The sequence below is a fragment of the Peromyscus leucopus genome, unplaced genomic scaffold (genome assembly GCF_004664715.2).
Source record: "Peromyscus leucopus breed LL Stock unplaced genomic scaffold, UCI_PerLeu_2.1 scaffold_1231, whole genome shotgun sequence".
Classification (NCBI taxonomy): domain Eukaryota; kingdom Metazoa; phylum Chordata; class Mammalia; order Rodentia; family Cricetidae; genus Peromyscus; species Peromyscus leucopus.
Genome location: NW_023504371.1, coordinates 146,076 through 160,313, shown reverse-complemented (window position 1 = coordinate 160,313; position 14,238 = coordinate 146,076). Strand labels below are relative to the sequence as shown.

The following is a 14,238-nucleotide window of genomic DNA, read 5'->3' as shown; positions in this document are numbered from 1 at the left end:
ACAGGACTTGTAAATCAGTAACTGATTGTGCTTCTGACGCTGCAGGGCCACACTCCACTCCAGAAAGCAGGACAATTTCCACATGGCTTGGAATCCTCTTGGTTATATCCTCAAGACCAGAACAAATCCATGGAATTCTCTCTGACTAACGGAAGGGTAAGAGAGTCCCACAGCCATCTTTGAGGTAGTGTGTGTGTGCGCATGCGTGCATGTGCATGTGTGTGTGAGATAGAGACTAAGGCATTGGAGAGAGGCCCAAGTAAGGGGGAGGGGGAGTCTTCTGGATGTCCCTGTGACCTTCTTTCTGGGCACAAAGAAGGTTGCTTTGTTTGTGGAGCACCTGCCCCTCACTTTTTAGTAAGGAGATATGTTTGCAGGTGTGGTCATGTGACAGAGAGCCATGAAGGCCCTGTGTACTTCTCAACATCAATAATTTAGGTTTACATTTACAGCATAAATAACCTGAAAATGACAGTGAATAGAAGCTTTATAGTATTCAAAATTATGTTATTTTTTTAAATGCCCATTGGGTACATGCAAAATTATATCATATTGTCTACTAGAACTAAAGTTCTTATCTTCTTGAGAAATGTCATAGATTATTTCTGTCATTTCTGCATATTAAGGTAGCAAAATAGTAAGCCATTAAGTTATCACATTTGAAATGTCCCACGAGGCTTTTCTGACTACCCAGGCAACTCAATTCATTTCTAGGTCAATGGTAGATGGATTCAATTTGGAAACACTGCTTCTTTCCTTCTTAGGCTCTGGCCCAGGGTGGAGGGTAGAAGACGTGTGTGCCTCCACGGCAGGGATGTGCCGGGCCAGGACGGCAGAACTTCCTGGAAGGTTTGAGGAGGTCAGAGTGGGCCTGGAAAGGGGTAGGGGAGCTCCATTTAAGGTGGTCTGGGTCCTTCCGACACCCGCAGAAGAGCCTTAGGCTCTTCGAGGTACAAGGCCATGCTGCTCATGGGAGGAACTAACACTGAGGTCTGGGGACAGGACTTTGTACAAATACATGGGAAAGTAAACAGTTCTTGGTGAACCAAGAGAAGCCCACCCATAAGTCACACAAAGATGCCCCTACACATTGTGTCCCATCTCTGTGTGCAGAGGGAACAGGGCCGTGGAGGACACAGCTCACGTGTGAACTGGGCCTCCACATCTATCTACATTCATATCTTCTTCCAGTGTTCTGTCTACAGTGAGCACCATAAGGCAGCAGACAGGCTGAGCCCCGGAAACTTTTCGGGGGCCACGGCAGAAGGGGGACTCAGAGTATCAGGGGGCTACACACCACTTCTAGTACTTCCAATCCATCCTGTCTGCTGGATCCAAGGGGCCTCTGGACTCTTCCAAAATCAGGTGTCAAACACAGGATTCGTAAACTAGTCCCTGTGCCGCTTGAAGCCACAGTTACCCATAACGCCTGAATATGGCATTTTTTAAAGAAAAAAAAGCATGAATCTAAAATCATCTTTAAAAATCCCAGCAATTTAAGTAATCTTACAGTATCTCATTTCAAATATCTTAAGATTTTTCCCCTAAATAAAATGGCTCCCAAAGAGCCCAATGATTTTCTTTAAAAGGATTTCATTTTAATTAAGGAAAAAAAAAAAAGATAAAAATGGAAGATGTAAAACATGGGAGAGAAACAAGCTTCTGAATTTGTATTTTGCTGTTTTTGAGACAGGGTCTCATTATGTAACCCTGCTGGCCTGGAATTCATTATGGAGACTAGACTGGCCTTGAACTCACAGAGGTCCAACGGCCTCCACCTAGAGGTGTGGGCTACCACATCTAGTCTGAATTTGTATTTTGAATTGTGAGGGTTAGGGAGGGCGCCCCAGCCCTGAGGAGGGACCTACCCTGTCAGTTCTTGGATTTCACAGCTTGGCTACTCCCAGACTCCGGCTGTGCCACCGGGGATCACAGAATAAACTGAATATAAGAGACCGAATTCAAGGCTTCTTTCTTGTGGCTGGGTAGGTGTTAAGTGTACAAATGTAGGAAACCACTCCCCACCGACATAAGGTGCCTGTCTGTGGGTACCGTACACGAGCTCCGGAGCAATGCTCGGTCCCCACCCATTGCTCAGCCGGTGGTGACCCAAGTCCCTGGGCGGCCCAGCCCTCTCACTTCTCCACTTTCTTGGCTTTCTTGAGGATGTCGCACTTTTTCCTGTTGGGGCGGCGACAGCGCTCATCGATGCTGGGTATACATTCATAGTGCCACACCTCCTCCATCTTCTCCACGGGGTAGACAGCTTCCACGTAATGACGGATGAGCCTCAGCCGCGTGGGGTCCAGCTGCTTCTTGTTGCAAGCCCCGGAGTGGTTGTACTGCAGTCGAAGGTTCTCGGCGGTGAAGAGTTCAGGGAAGGGCCTGACCAGGAGCCGGGCAGCAAAGTTGCCTACGGACAGGCTCTACTGCACGATCTCACGTACCTCCTTGTCTGACAGCAGGTAGGGGGAAGGCACCGGAAAGTCTGGCGAGGGGACCACCAGCTCACCCAGGGGGATTTTGCAAAAGTCTTTGCTGCTCCTTTCAGGAGGCAGTGGGGGCCCCTCAAACTTCTCTCGGAACCTCTCGGGGTTGATTGCATAACTTGCTAGGTCGCGGCACTCGGGGTGTGGACCTTGCGCTGCTGCTGGTAGAAGCGCTGCTGCTCCGTGTCCCTGCGCCGACAGCGCTCATCCAGCTTGCCCACGAACTCCAGAGTCCACACGCGGTCGTTCTTGGCCCGCGGGTAGAGCAGCTGCACATAGTGGCGGATAAGCCTGATGCGGGCGGGGTCCAGCTGCTTCTAGCCCAAGGAACCGCTGCAGTTGTACTGCTTGCGCAGGTTTTCGTGGGTGAAGAGCTCCGGGAAGAGGTGCACCAGCAGGCGGGAGGCGAAGTTGCCAATAGACAGACTGCTCTCGTAGATGCTCCGCAGCTGCTCCTTGCTCAGCAGGCATTCTGAGCCGGGCATCTCGAAGTCAGGCTGCGGGATCTCCAGCTTGTCAAAATCAATGGGCACCAGCCAGATCTTCTTGGAGCGCCGGCCGGGCCGATCGCCCTCGAAGTTATCCTCTACCTTGACCACGGAGATGTCATCTGGCAGGCTGGAGGAGTAGCAGTCGTCCCGTGGGGCCTCCCCCTCGCTGCCCCCCTCCAGCCCCAGGCCCTCCAGCTCATCGTTGATTCGCTGGGCACACTGCTGCAGCCAGGCCTCCTCCTCTTGCATGTCGGGAAAGTAGATCTCCGTGTAGTTGCGGATGATCTGCAGCCGCTGGGGATCCAGCTCCTGCTTGCCACCGTCGCCATAGCAGCTGTACTGCTCTCCCAGCTTCCGGTGGTCAAACAGCTCTGTGAAGAGCCCGTGCAGGAGGAACACAGCGAACTCACCTGGGGAGGAGGCCTCATCTAGGAACTCGGTGAGGTCCTGTGTGTCCACCACATGGTCTGAGGCGATGGTGCTCCTGCAGTCCAGAGACAGAGCTTCTTCCGGGTCCTTGATGTCCAGGAAGTGGCCGGCATTCACTTGGTCGGCTTCAAAGAAGTTGGTGACCTGGCCGCCTGACTGACTGGCTGTCTTCCATTTCCCTCTTGGCCCAGAAGCGGCTGAAGAAGTCGTTCAGCTGTGGCAAGCATTCGGCCTGCCACACAGCCGTGTCCTTCACAGAGGGGTAGTAGACCTCCACATAGTTGCGGATAAGCTGGAGGTGCAGCGACTCCAGCTTCCGCTTAGCGGCAAAGCCGCAGGTACTGCAGCCAGGGGAGAAATCCACATCGTTGAAGAGCTCCGGGAAGAGCTGCACGAGCAGGCAACAGGCTAGGTCGCCGCAGGACAGGCTCTGCTCCACGATCTGCTTCAGCTCGGCGGGAGTGAGCTGGTATTCCGGCGGGGGCTGGAACTTAGCCACCAGCTCTGAAGGGCTCACCTGCTTCTTGATGCGGCTCACCTCGAGGGAGAGCAGGTCTACCTTGCTGTGAAGCTGGGACATGTTAGACGTGAGCGTGTTGAGCATGTAGAACATCTTCTGGATCAGGAATTAGATATTGGGGTCCCCATCACTGGCGACCCCAGCACCACATTCCCGTTTCTGAGACTCATTCAGCAGGCGCAGAGGAGAAGGACTGTTACTGGAGTTGGCCTTTTCAATGAGCTCATAGGGGCTGAGCAGGTTTCCAGAGGGAGGGTTCTTCTTCTCCATGATCTTGTGAGAGATGCCATACAGAGGCTTCTTGTACGAAGGAGTGGTGGCCTCGTTGGAAGGCTCTTCCTTGGCAGGCCACAGGCAGCTGCCACTCCTGCCTCGGCTGGCTGGCTCTCCGTTTCCCTGGCAGGGTGAGTTGTTCTCACGGTGGTGCATGCCTGCGAGGAGTGCCACAAGAATAAAGTAGCATCTGAGGGCCAACCTGCTCCATCTCCCTACTCTTTGAGAAAGGGCTCAGGCTAGACCCAGGAAGGCTCCCACTCTCGTAGAATACTTGTACCAGACTTCCTGCCTATAGGGCTAACAGAGACCAACTGATAATGCAGGCCAAAAAACGTCTAGAACAGGTGACAGCCCAAATGCTCATGAAGAAATGCCGTGGTTGTCCAGCCACAGCAGTCCACCCCCCTGCCTTACCCAGAGTCGTTTTGATTTGCATTTCTCTGATGATTAAGGATGTTGAGGATTTCTTTAAATGTCTTTCAGCCATTTGTGATTCTTGTTTTGTGAATTCTCTGTTAGCTCTTTAGCCCATTTTTTAATTGGACTGTTCAGTAATTTGATGTCTAGTTTCTTGAGTTCTTTATATATTCTGGATATCAGTCCTCTGTCAGATGTGGGGTTGGTGAAGACCTTTTCCCATTCTGTAGGCTGTCTTTTTGTCTTATTGACTGTGTCTTTTGCCCTGCAAAAGCTTCTCAGTTTCGAGAGGTCCCATTTATTAATTGTTATGCTCAGGGTCTGTGCTGTTGGTGTTTTATTTAGGAAATGGACTCCGGTGCCAATGTGTTCAAGAGTGCTTCCTACTTTCTTTTCTATTAAGTTTAGTGTAACTGGATTTATGTTTAGGTCTTTGATCCACTTGGACTTGAGTTTTGTGCATGGTGACAGATATGGATCTATTTGTAATCATTTACATATTGACATCCAGTTATGCCAGCACCATTTGTTGAAGATACTTTTTTTCCATTGTATAGTTTTGGCTCCTTTGTCAAAAACCAGGTGTTCATATGTGCATGGATTAATGTCAGGGTCTTCAATTCAATTCCATTGGTCCGTATATTGGTTTTTATACCAGTACCAAGATGTTTTTTATTACTATAGCTCTATAGTAGAGTTTGAGGTCAGGGATGGTGATGCCTCCAAAGGTTGCTTTATCATATAGGATTCTTTTAGCTATCCTGGGTCTTTTGTTTTTCCATATGAAGTTGAGTATTTTTCTTTCCAAGTCTGTGAAGAATTGTGTTGGGATTTTAATGGGGATTACGTTGAATCTGTAGATTTCTTTTGGTAAGATTGCCATTTTTACTTTGTTAATCCTACCTATCTATGAGCATGGGAGATCCTTCCATTTTCTGAAATCTTCAATTTTTTTCTTTAGAGATTTAAAGTTCTTATCAAAAAGGTCCTTCACTTGTTTAGTTAGTGCTATCCCAAGGTATTTTATATTATTTGTGACTATTGTAAAGGGTGATGTTTCTCTGACTTCTTTCTCAGCCCTTTTATCATTTGTGTATAGGAGGGCTACTGATTTTTTGAGTTGATCTTGTATCCAGCCACTTTACTGAAGGAGTTTATCAGGTGTAGGAGTTCCCTGGTAGAGTTTTTGGGGTCACTTATGTATACTATCATAGCATCTGCAAATAGTGAAAGTTTGACTTCTTCCTTCCAATTTGTATCCCTTTGATCTTCTTTTGTTGTCTTATTGCTCTAGCTAGAACTTTTAGTACTTTATTGAGTAAATATGGGGAGAGTGGACAGCCTTGTCTTGTTCCTGAATTTAGTGGTATCACTTTGAGTTTCTCTCCATTTAATTTGATGTTTGCTGTTGGCTTGCTATAAATTGCCTTTATTGTGTGTAGAAATGTTCCTTGTATTCCTGATCTTTCTGAGACCTTTATCATGAAGGGGTGTTGGATTTTGTCAAAGGCTTTTCAGCATCTAAGGAGACAATCATGTGGTTTTTTTCTTTCAGTTTGTTTATATGGTGTATTACATTGACTGATTTTCATATGTTGAACCATCCTTCCATCCCTGGGATGAATCCTACTTGGTCGTGATGGATAATTGTTTTGATGTATTTTTGGAATCGGTTTGCCAATATTTTGTTGAGTATTTTTGATCAATGTTCATGAGGGAGATTGGTCTGTAGTTCTCTTTCTTTGTTGCATCTTTGTGTGGTTTGGGTATCAGGGTAATTGTAGCCTCATAAAAAGAGTTTGGTAGTGTTCCTTCTGTTTCTATTGTGTGGAACACTTTGAGGAGTATTGGTATTAGTTCTTCTTTGAAAGTCTGGTAGAATTCTGCACTGAAACCATCTGGTCCTGGCCTTTTTTTGGTTGGGAGACTTTTGATGACTGTTTCTATTTCTTTAGTGGTTATTGGTCTATTTAAATCATTTATCTGGTCTTGATTTAATTTTGGTATGTGGTATTTATCCAGAAAATTGTCCATTTCTTCCTGGTTTTCCATTTTTGTGGAGTAGAGGTTTTTGAAGTATGATCTGATGATTCTCTGGATGTCCTCGTTGTCTGTTGTTATGTCTTGCTTTTCATTTCTGATTTTGTGAATTTGGGTGTTCTCTCTTTGCCTTTTGGTTAATTTGGCTAGGGGTTTGTCTATCTTGTTGATTTTTTTCAAAGAACCAACTCTTTGTTTCATTGATTTTTTTTTTTTGTATTGTTCTCTTGTTTTCTATTTCATTGATTTCAGCCCTCAATTTGATTATTTCCTGGCATCTATTTCTCCTGGGTGAGTTTTTTTCTTTTTGTTCTAGAGCTATCAGTTGTGCTGTTAATTCATTGGTATGGGATTGCTCCATCTTCTTTATGTGTGCATTTAGAGCTATGAATTTTCCTCTTAGCACTGCTTTCATAGTGTCCCATTAAGGTTGGGTATGTTGTACTTTCATTTTCATTGAATTCGAGGAAATCTTTAATTTCTGTCTTTATTTCTTCCTTGACCCATTGATGTTTCAGGTGGGCATTATTCAGTTTCCACGAGTTTGTGGGTTTTCTATAATTTTTGTTGTTGTTGAGGTCTAACTTTAAGACATGGTGGTCTGATAAGATACAGGAGGTTATTGCAATTTTTTGTATCTGTTGAGATTTGCTTTGTGGCTGTGGTCAATTTTTGAGAAGGTTCCATGGAATGCTCAGAAGAAGGTATATTCTTTTGTGTTAGGATGGGATGTTCTGCAGATATCTATTAAGTCCATTTGAGTCATAACATCTGTTAGGTCCTTTATTTCTTTGTTAAGTTTCAGTCTGGTAGATTTGTCATTTGGTGAGAGTGGTATGTTAAAATCTCCCACTACTAATGTGTGGGGTTTGATGTGCGTTTTAAACTTTAGTAGTGTTTCTTTTATGAATGTGGGTGTTTTTGTATTTGGAGCATAAATGTTAAAATCGAGACTTCATCTTGGTGGATTTTTCCCATGATACATATGTAATGTCCATCCTGATCTCTTTTGATTGATTTTAGTTTGAAGTCTATTTTATTAGATATTAGGATAGCTACACCAGCTTGTTTCTTAGGTCCATTTGCTTAGAAAGCCTTTTCCCAGCCCTTGGAGGTAGTGTCTGTCTTTGAAGTTAAGGTGTGTTTCTTGTATGCAGCAGATGGATGGGTCCTGTTTTCTTATCCATTCTGTTAGCCTGTGTCTTTTTATAGGTGAGTTGTGACCATTGGTATTGATGGATATTAATGACCAGTGATTGTTAATTCCTGTTATTTTTTGTGGTTGTGTTGTGTTGTCCTTCTTTGGTATGTTGGTGTGGGATTATCTATTGCTTGATTTTTCATGGATGTGTTTAGCTTCTTTGGTTTGGATTTTCCCTTCTAGTGCTTTCTGTAGGGCTGGGTTTGTGGACAGGTATTGATTAAATCTGGTTGTTTTTTTTTTCCTGGAATATTTTGTTTACTCCGCCTATGGTGATTGAGGGTTTTGCTGGGTATAATAGTCTGGGTTGGCATCCATGGTCTCTTAGTGTCTGCATAAGATTTGTCCATGACCTTCTAGCTTTCATAGTCTCTATTGAGAAGTCTGGTGTTATTCTGATAGGTTTGCTTTTATATGTTACTTGGTCTTTTTCCTTTGCAGCTCTTAATATTTTTTCTTTGTTCTGTGTATTTAGTGTTTTGATTATTATGTGGCGAGGGGATTTTTTTTTTTTCCGATCCAGCCTATTCGGTGTTCTGTAAGCTTCTTGTATCTTCATAGGTATTCCTTTCTTTAGGTTAGGAAAGTTTTCTTTTATGATTTTGTTGAATATATTTTCTTTGCCTTTGAGTTGGTATTCTTCTCCTTCTTCTATCCCTATTATTCTTAGGTTTGGTCTTTTCATGGTGTACCAAATTTCTTGGATGTTTTGTGTTATGACTTTTTTGTTTTAAAAACTTTAGTGTTTTCTTTGACTGACTAATCTATTTTCCCTATTGTGTCTTCAGTGTCAGAGATTCTCTGTTCCATCTCTTGCAATAGGTTGGTTATGCTTGTTTCTGTAGTTCCTGTTCGTTTAGTCAGGATTTCTATTTCCAGCCTACCTCAGCATGTGTTTTCTTTATTGTCTCAAATTCATTTTTCAGATCTTGGAATGTTTCTTTCATCTGTTTAATTGCTTTTTCTTGGCTTTCTTTGATTTCTTCCCATTTTTTGTTCATTTTTTCTTCCATTTCTTTAAGGGAGTTTTTTTATTTCCTCTTTAATGGAGTTTTTCATTTCCTCTTTAAGGGAAGTTTTTATTTCCTCTTTAATGGAGTTTTTCATATCCTCTTTAAGGGAATTTTTATTTCTTCTTTTAGGGCCTCTATCATCTTCTTAAAGTCATTTTTAGGATTGATTTCTGTTTCTTTTGTCTTGGTATGTTCAGGTATTACAGGTATAGAATCACTAGGTTCTGATGTTGCCCTATATGTTTTTATGTTGTTGCCTGTATTTTTGAACTGGTGTCTACTCATCTCTTCCTCTGCTCGTTGCAGGTGGTGTCTGTGTCTGAGTGTGCCTCTCTTGTTCTAATTTTTAGTCTTGATTCACTAGGAGTTCTTGGTTAAATTGGTGCTATTGGGTTGTTTCTTCAGGAGCAGTTGATCTCAGTCGGTAAAGTATATACTTATGATTCTGGTGATTTGGTTTGGTGGCTGGGCAGCACCTTCTTCTGTGTTCCCAGGTCACATTTTGTTCATTCGTCAACTCCTCAGCTGATCTTGTTTCTTCAGACTTCAAACTGTAGGGATCTGAATCCTCTCCCAGATGGATTTCAGCTGATTGGGGTAGTCTCACCAATACTTCCAAGCTGTTGGGTTTTGCAGGATCAGCAGCTGGGCCCTGGGTTGTCCTCAGACGGCAGATTCGTTCTGGTTCCGTCCCACAGAGATAGCTTTTTCCCTGGGTGTTGGGGTTAGAGGCGTCCCTGTTCCAAGCTCTTGATTAAGAGTTTGTTTTCACTAGCTCTTCAGTGGGTAATAGCTCTGTTTCTGGTCTTTATTGCAACTGTGTTTCAGCTGCCCCCTGCTGTGGCTGCCTGCCTCCACACCGGGCCTGTCTGCTTCTGCTGGGCCAGTCTACCTCTGCCGCCGCCGCCGCCACCACCACCACCGCTGCGGGCCTACCTGCCTCTGCATGTCACCACTGCTGGGCCTGTCTACCTATGAGGGCCAATGCTGGGCCTGTCTGTCTCTGCCAGCTGTGGCTGCCGGGCCTACCTGCTTCTGCCTGTCGCAGCCACCAGACCTGTCTGTCTCTGCAGGCTGCCACTGGGCCTGTATGTCCCTGCTGGCTGCTGCTGCAGGCCTAGCTGCCTCTGTTTGTCGCCGTTGCCATGCCTGTCTACCTCTGCAGGCTGCTGCATGTCTGTGTGTCTCTGCCGGTCGCCACTGGGCCTGTATGTCTCTGCTGGCCACTGCAGCGCCTACCTGCTTTTGCTTGTCACCGCCACCAGGCCTGTCTGTCTCTGCCGGCTACCACCATGCCTGTATGTCCCTGCCAGCTGCTGCCCCAGGCCTACCTGCTTCTGCCTGTTGCCACCGCCCGGGCCTGTCTGTCTCTGCAGGCCGCTGGTGGGCCTGTATGTCTCTGTCGGCCATGCATTTCTTTAATTGCATCTATTTCCATTTTTCAGGTCTTGAAGAGATTCATTTATTTCTATCAATTGTTTCTTTATCATTGCCTTTCTTTAAAGTATTTGTTAATTTTTTTCCAATATTACATTTATCCTCTCTCTGCTTGCTTTCTTTTTTCTTTTTTTTTTCTTTTTTCTTTTCTTTTCTTTTCTTTTCTTTTTTTTTTTTTTTTTTTTTTTTTTTTTTTTTTTTTTTTTTTTTTTTTTTTTTTTTTGAGACAAGGTTTCTGTGTAGTTTTGGTGCCTGTCCTGGAATTTGCTCTGTAGACCAGGCTGGCCTTGAACTCAAAGAGATCTGCCTGGCTCTGCCTCCCAAGTGCTGGAATTAAAGACGTGTGCCTTGACCGCTCGGCTCTTTGCTTTCTTAAAGCAATTTATTCACTTACTCTTTAAGAACTCCTATCATCTTTGTAAAGTTTGTCTTAATTGTCCTTCACCTGTGATGGAATGTCCATGTCTTACTGTAGTACAATAGCTGCAATCTGGTAGACATATTGCTCTATCTGTTGTTGATTGTGTTCTTATGCTGGTGTCCAGGTATCTGGATATGAGTTGATTATGGGTCTAGGTGCTGATTTCTCAGTTTCTCTTTTTTGGATGGGTGTTTTATTTCTTGGTTACTATTTGTTCTTTGTTCTTCTGGTCAGGGTGGTCTATGGTTGAACAGGGGTTCTTATCCCAAATTGGGTGCTTAGAGTCTTGCAGTAGGTGTGGCCTTTGTTCCAGCACCGAGTATCTGATCAAGTTTGGGGGTGACAAAAGGGAAGAGAGGAAGAAGTTTAGGGATAGTGTTGAGGGGGCACTAAGAAGGTAGGGGAGGTCTTTGGGCAAGTGGCCTACATAGACATCTGGCAGATTGTGTGTCCTTTGTTAGAGAAATAATTCAACCCAAGTTGGAGGCTACAACACAGAGATGGATAGAAAAGTGGGATTGAGGATAGTGTTGGGGATAAATTGATAGAATGGAAGAGGTACAAAGGTGAGCAGCTTACATGGATTTCTGGTGACTGGCATGGCCTCTGGTCCAGTAGTGGGTCTTTACCTCAGGTTGCCTACCTGTTCTTGTGGCTGGTGTGACCTGAATTTGAGCAGAGTATCTCCATCCAATTTGGGGTTGGGGACATGGCTTTGGGGGTGGCAGCTGTAGGGTTGGTAGAGGATTGTGTCTGTGGGAATGTGGGGATCATGGAAATTTCATGGGCAGTGGCCTGCCTACCTAATGTTCTGGCTTGTGTAACATGCACATGGTCAGGGGATGTCTGCTTGTGTTGGGGACTGGAACACAGTCATGATCCTCATTTTCTGAATGGGAGTATATTTTGTGCCATTGCATATTGGAAATCCTTGTCTCTTGATTTTTACAAGATGTGACAGTCAAGAGATTGTCTTCTGTGTCTGAAGAGAATGGAAATTTAAGCTGTTTGGAGCTGTTACAGATTATGGCGATCATTGTACTAAGATTAAATGCATTTTTATTTTCTCTTGTTATTTATTCTTCTCTCATACAATACATCCTAACTGCAGCTTCCCCTTTTTCCACTCCTTCTAGTCAAACCCCAAAATCCTCATTCCTCCAAATCCACTGCTATTCTGTTTTTCTTTGGAAAATAATAGGCCTCCCAGGGATATCAACCAAACACATCATAACAATGTACAATAAGGCTAGTCACAAACCCTCATATCAAGGCTGGACAAGGTAACCCAGTAAGAGGAAAAGGGTCTCATGAACAAGCAAAAGAACCAGACACCAGGACTCCTACAGTTAATAGTCCCCAAAACATGTCAAGCTAAACAACCACAGCATATATGCAGAATAGAGCCATGCAGGCTTCATGATTGCCACTTCAGTTTCTCTGAACCTCTATTCACCCTGCTCTGTTGATTCTGTGGGCCAGCTTCTCCTTGTTTCCTCAACTCTTCTATATTCTGCAATACTCATCCTCTCCTTTCACAGGATTTCTAGAGCTCATCCTCATGTTTGGGTAGGGAATCTCTGCATGTGCTCCCATTATCTACTGGGAATATAGTTATAGATCATCTCATTTTTCCCTTCGTCAGTTGTATTTGGTTCTTTCCTAGTTCTCTGAGGCATCCAATTCCAGTTTCTGTCCATTGAGGCAGTGTCAGGCATGGGCCTTCTCTCACAGCTTGGGCATCAATTTAGACTAGTCATTGGTTAGCCAGCCACTCTGTATCACCATTGCCCCAGGATATCTTTCAGCCAGGACAAGTATCAGCTGAATGTTTTCTGTTTGGCTTGGTGCCCCATCCTACCACTGGGAGTCTTGTGTGGTTACAGAAGATGTTTGGTTCAGCCTCTGTGTTCCTTTTTTGGTTTCTCAAGACAGAATTTCTCTGTGTAGCTTTTGGAGCCTGTCCTAGAATTCACTTTGTAGAAAAAGCTGGCCTCATACTCACAGAGGCCTTCCTCTGCCTCTTGAGTGTAGGGATTAAAGGTGTGTGCTAGCACTACCCAGCCAGCCTCTGAATTCTTGATTACTAGTACTAGGAGTCCTCACTAGGGTCAGCCTTATAGGTTCCATGAAATTATGTCTTCTCCTAAAATCTCCACTATTCCAGTTATCTCTCCCTGTCTTCTCCTCTGTCTCTTCCTACCTCACCTGATCCTTCCTCTTCCCATCCTCAACTACCTCTAGTCCACCCACAAAATCTACTCTATTTTCTTTTCCCAGTGAGATTCATGTATATACCCTAGAGCTGCTCTTGTTACTTAGCCTCTATGAATCTATGGGTTATACTGTGATTAACTATGTTTATTGTGATTGTACTTTACTTAACAGCTAATATCCATGTATAACTGAGTACATCATGTTTGTCTATGTGCTTCTGGGTTGTCTCACAAAAGATAATAAAGAACTCAAGAAAATAGATGACAACAAACCAAACAATGCAATTATAATGAGGTACAACACTAAACAGAATTCTCTGTAGAGGAATCAAAGGACCTGAGAAACTCTTGAACAAACATTCAACATCCTTAGCCATCAGGGAAATGCATTTGAAAACTACTTTGAGATTTCATCTTATACTTGTCAGAATAGTTAAGTGATAGCTAATGCTGGCAAGGACATGGAGCAAGGGGATCCATTGTTGTCACAAATTCAAATCAATATGTAATCCTCAGAAAATTGGGAGTCAATCTACCTTCAGACCCAGCTATACTACTCTTGGGCATACATCCAGTGATGCTTCTCCATCTTACCACAAGGACAATTCATCAACTAAGTTCTGGCTGTCTTGGATCTGATTGCATAGACTATTCTGACATTCCACTCAGAGGCAGATATACCTGTGCCTGACTTTGGAGAGTTGGGGTTAAAGTCAAGAGCCAATACACCCAACATGCCCTCTTATTTTTCTTCGGTAGTTAGTAATTGTTCATACAATTTCTCTCCTGTGTATTCTGTACTGTTGATCTGTGTACTTGTTTCTCTATGTTTGTTAATAGGCTTTTCTATTTCAAGGTGATATCCCCCTACAAATGGTATAGAAATAACAGAGGTGACTCTCCTATTCAGTTTCCTTCTAAAGTGAATTGGTGATTACATTGTAATATGTATATCATGAAATAAGTATTGGGAGCACCAGGATGGTATGAATATACTGTCAAAAATACACATTCACAATGTTCTCAGTATCATGTTTTTTGTTGTACACATATATGAGATATTTTAGAATGTAGTGACTTATGATGATGTGCATGTCAACTTCACTTGGGAAGAGTGGACTTTGTTGGATCATTCCCAGAAGAATCTCTACAAAGATGTGATGCTTGAGACCTACAGAAACCTCATGACTGTAGGTAAGACTGACTTTTTTTTTTTCACATTTTAAAATAAGTGAATGCCAGGTGGCAGTGGTGCATTCCTTTAATCCCACCATTTGGGAAGCAGACC

General features: G+C 43.9%; 1 pseudogene; it reads right to left on the bottom strand.

The window, feature by feature from the left end:
- Window positions 1–1,245: 1,245 nt before the first annotated feature.
- LOC114687392 lies at window positions 1,246–10,314 on the bottom strand (annotated as a pseudogene).
- Window positions 10,315–14,238: the final 3,924 nt, after the last annotated feature.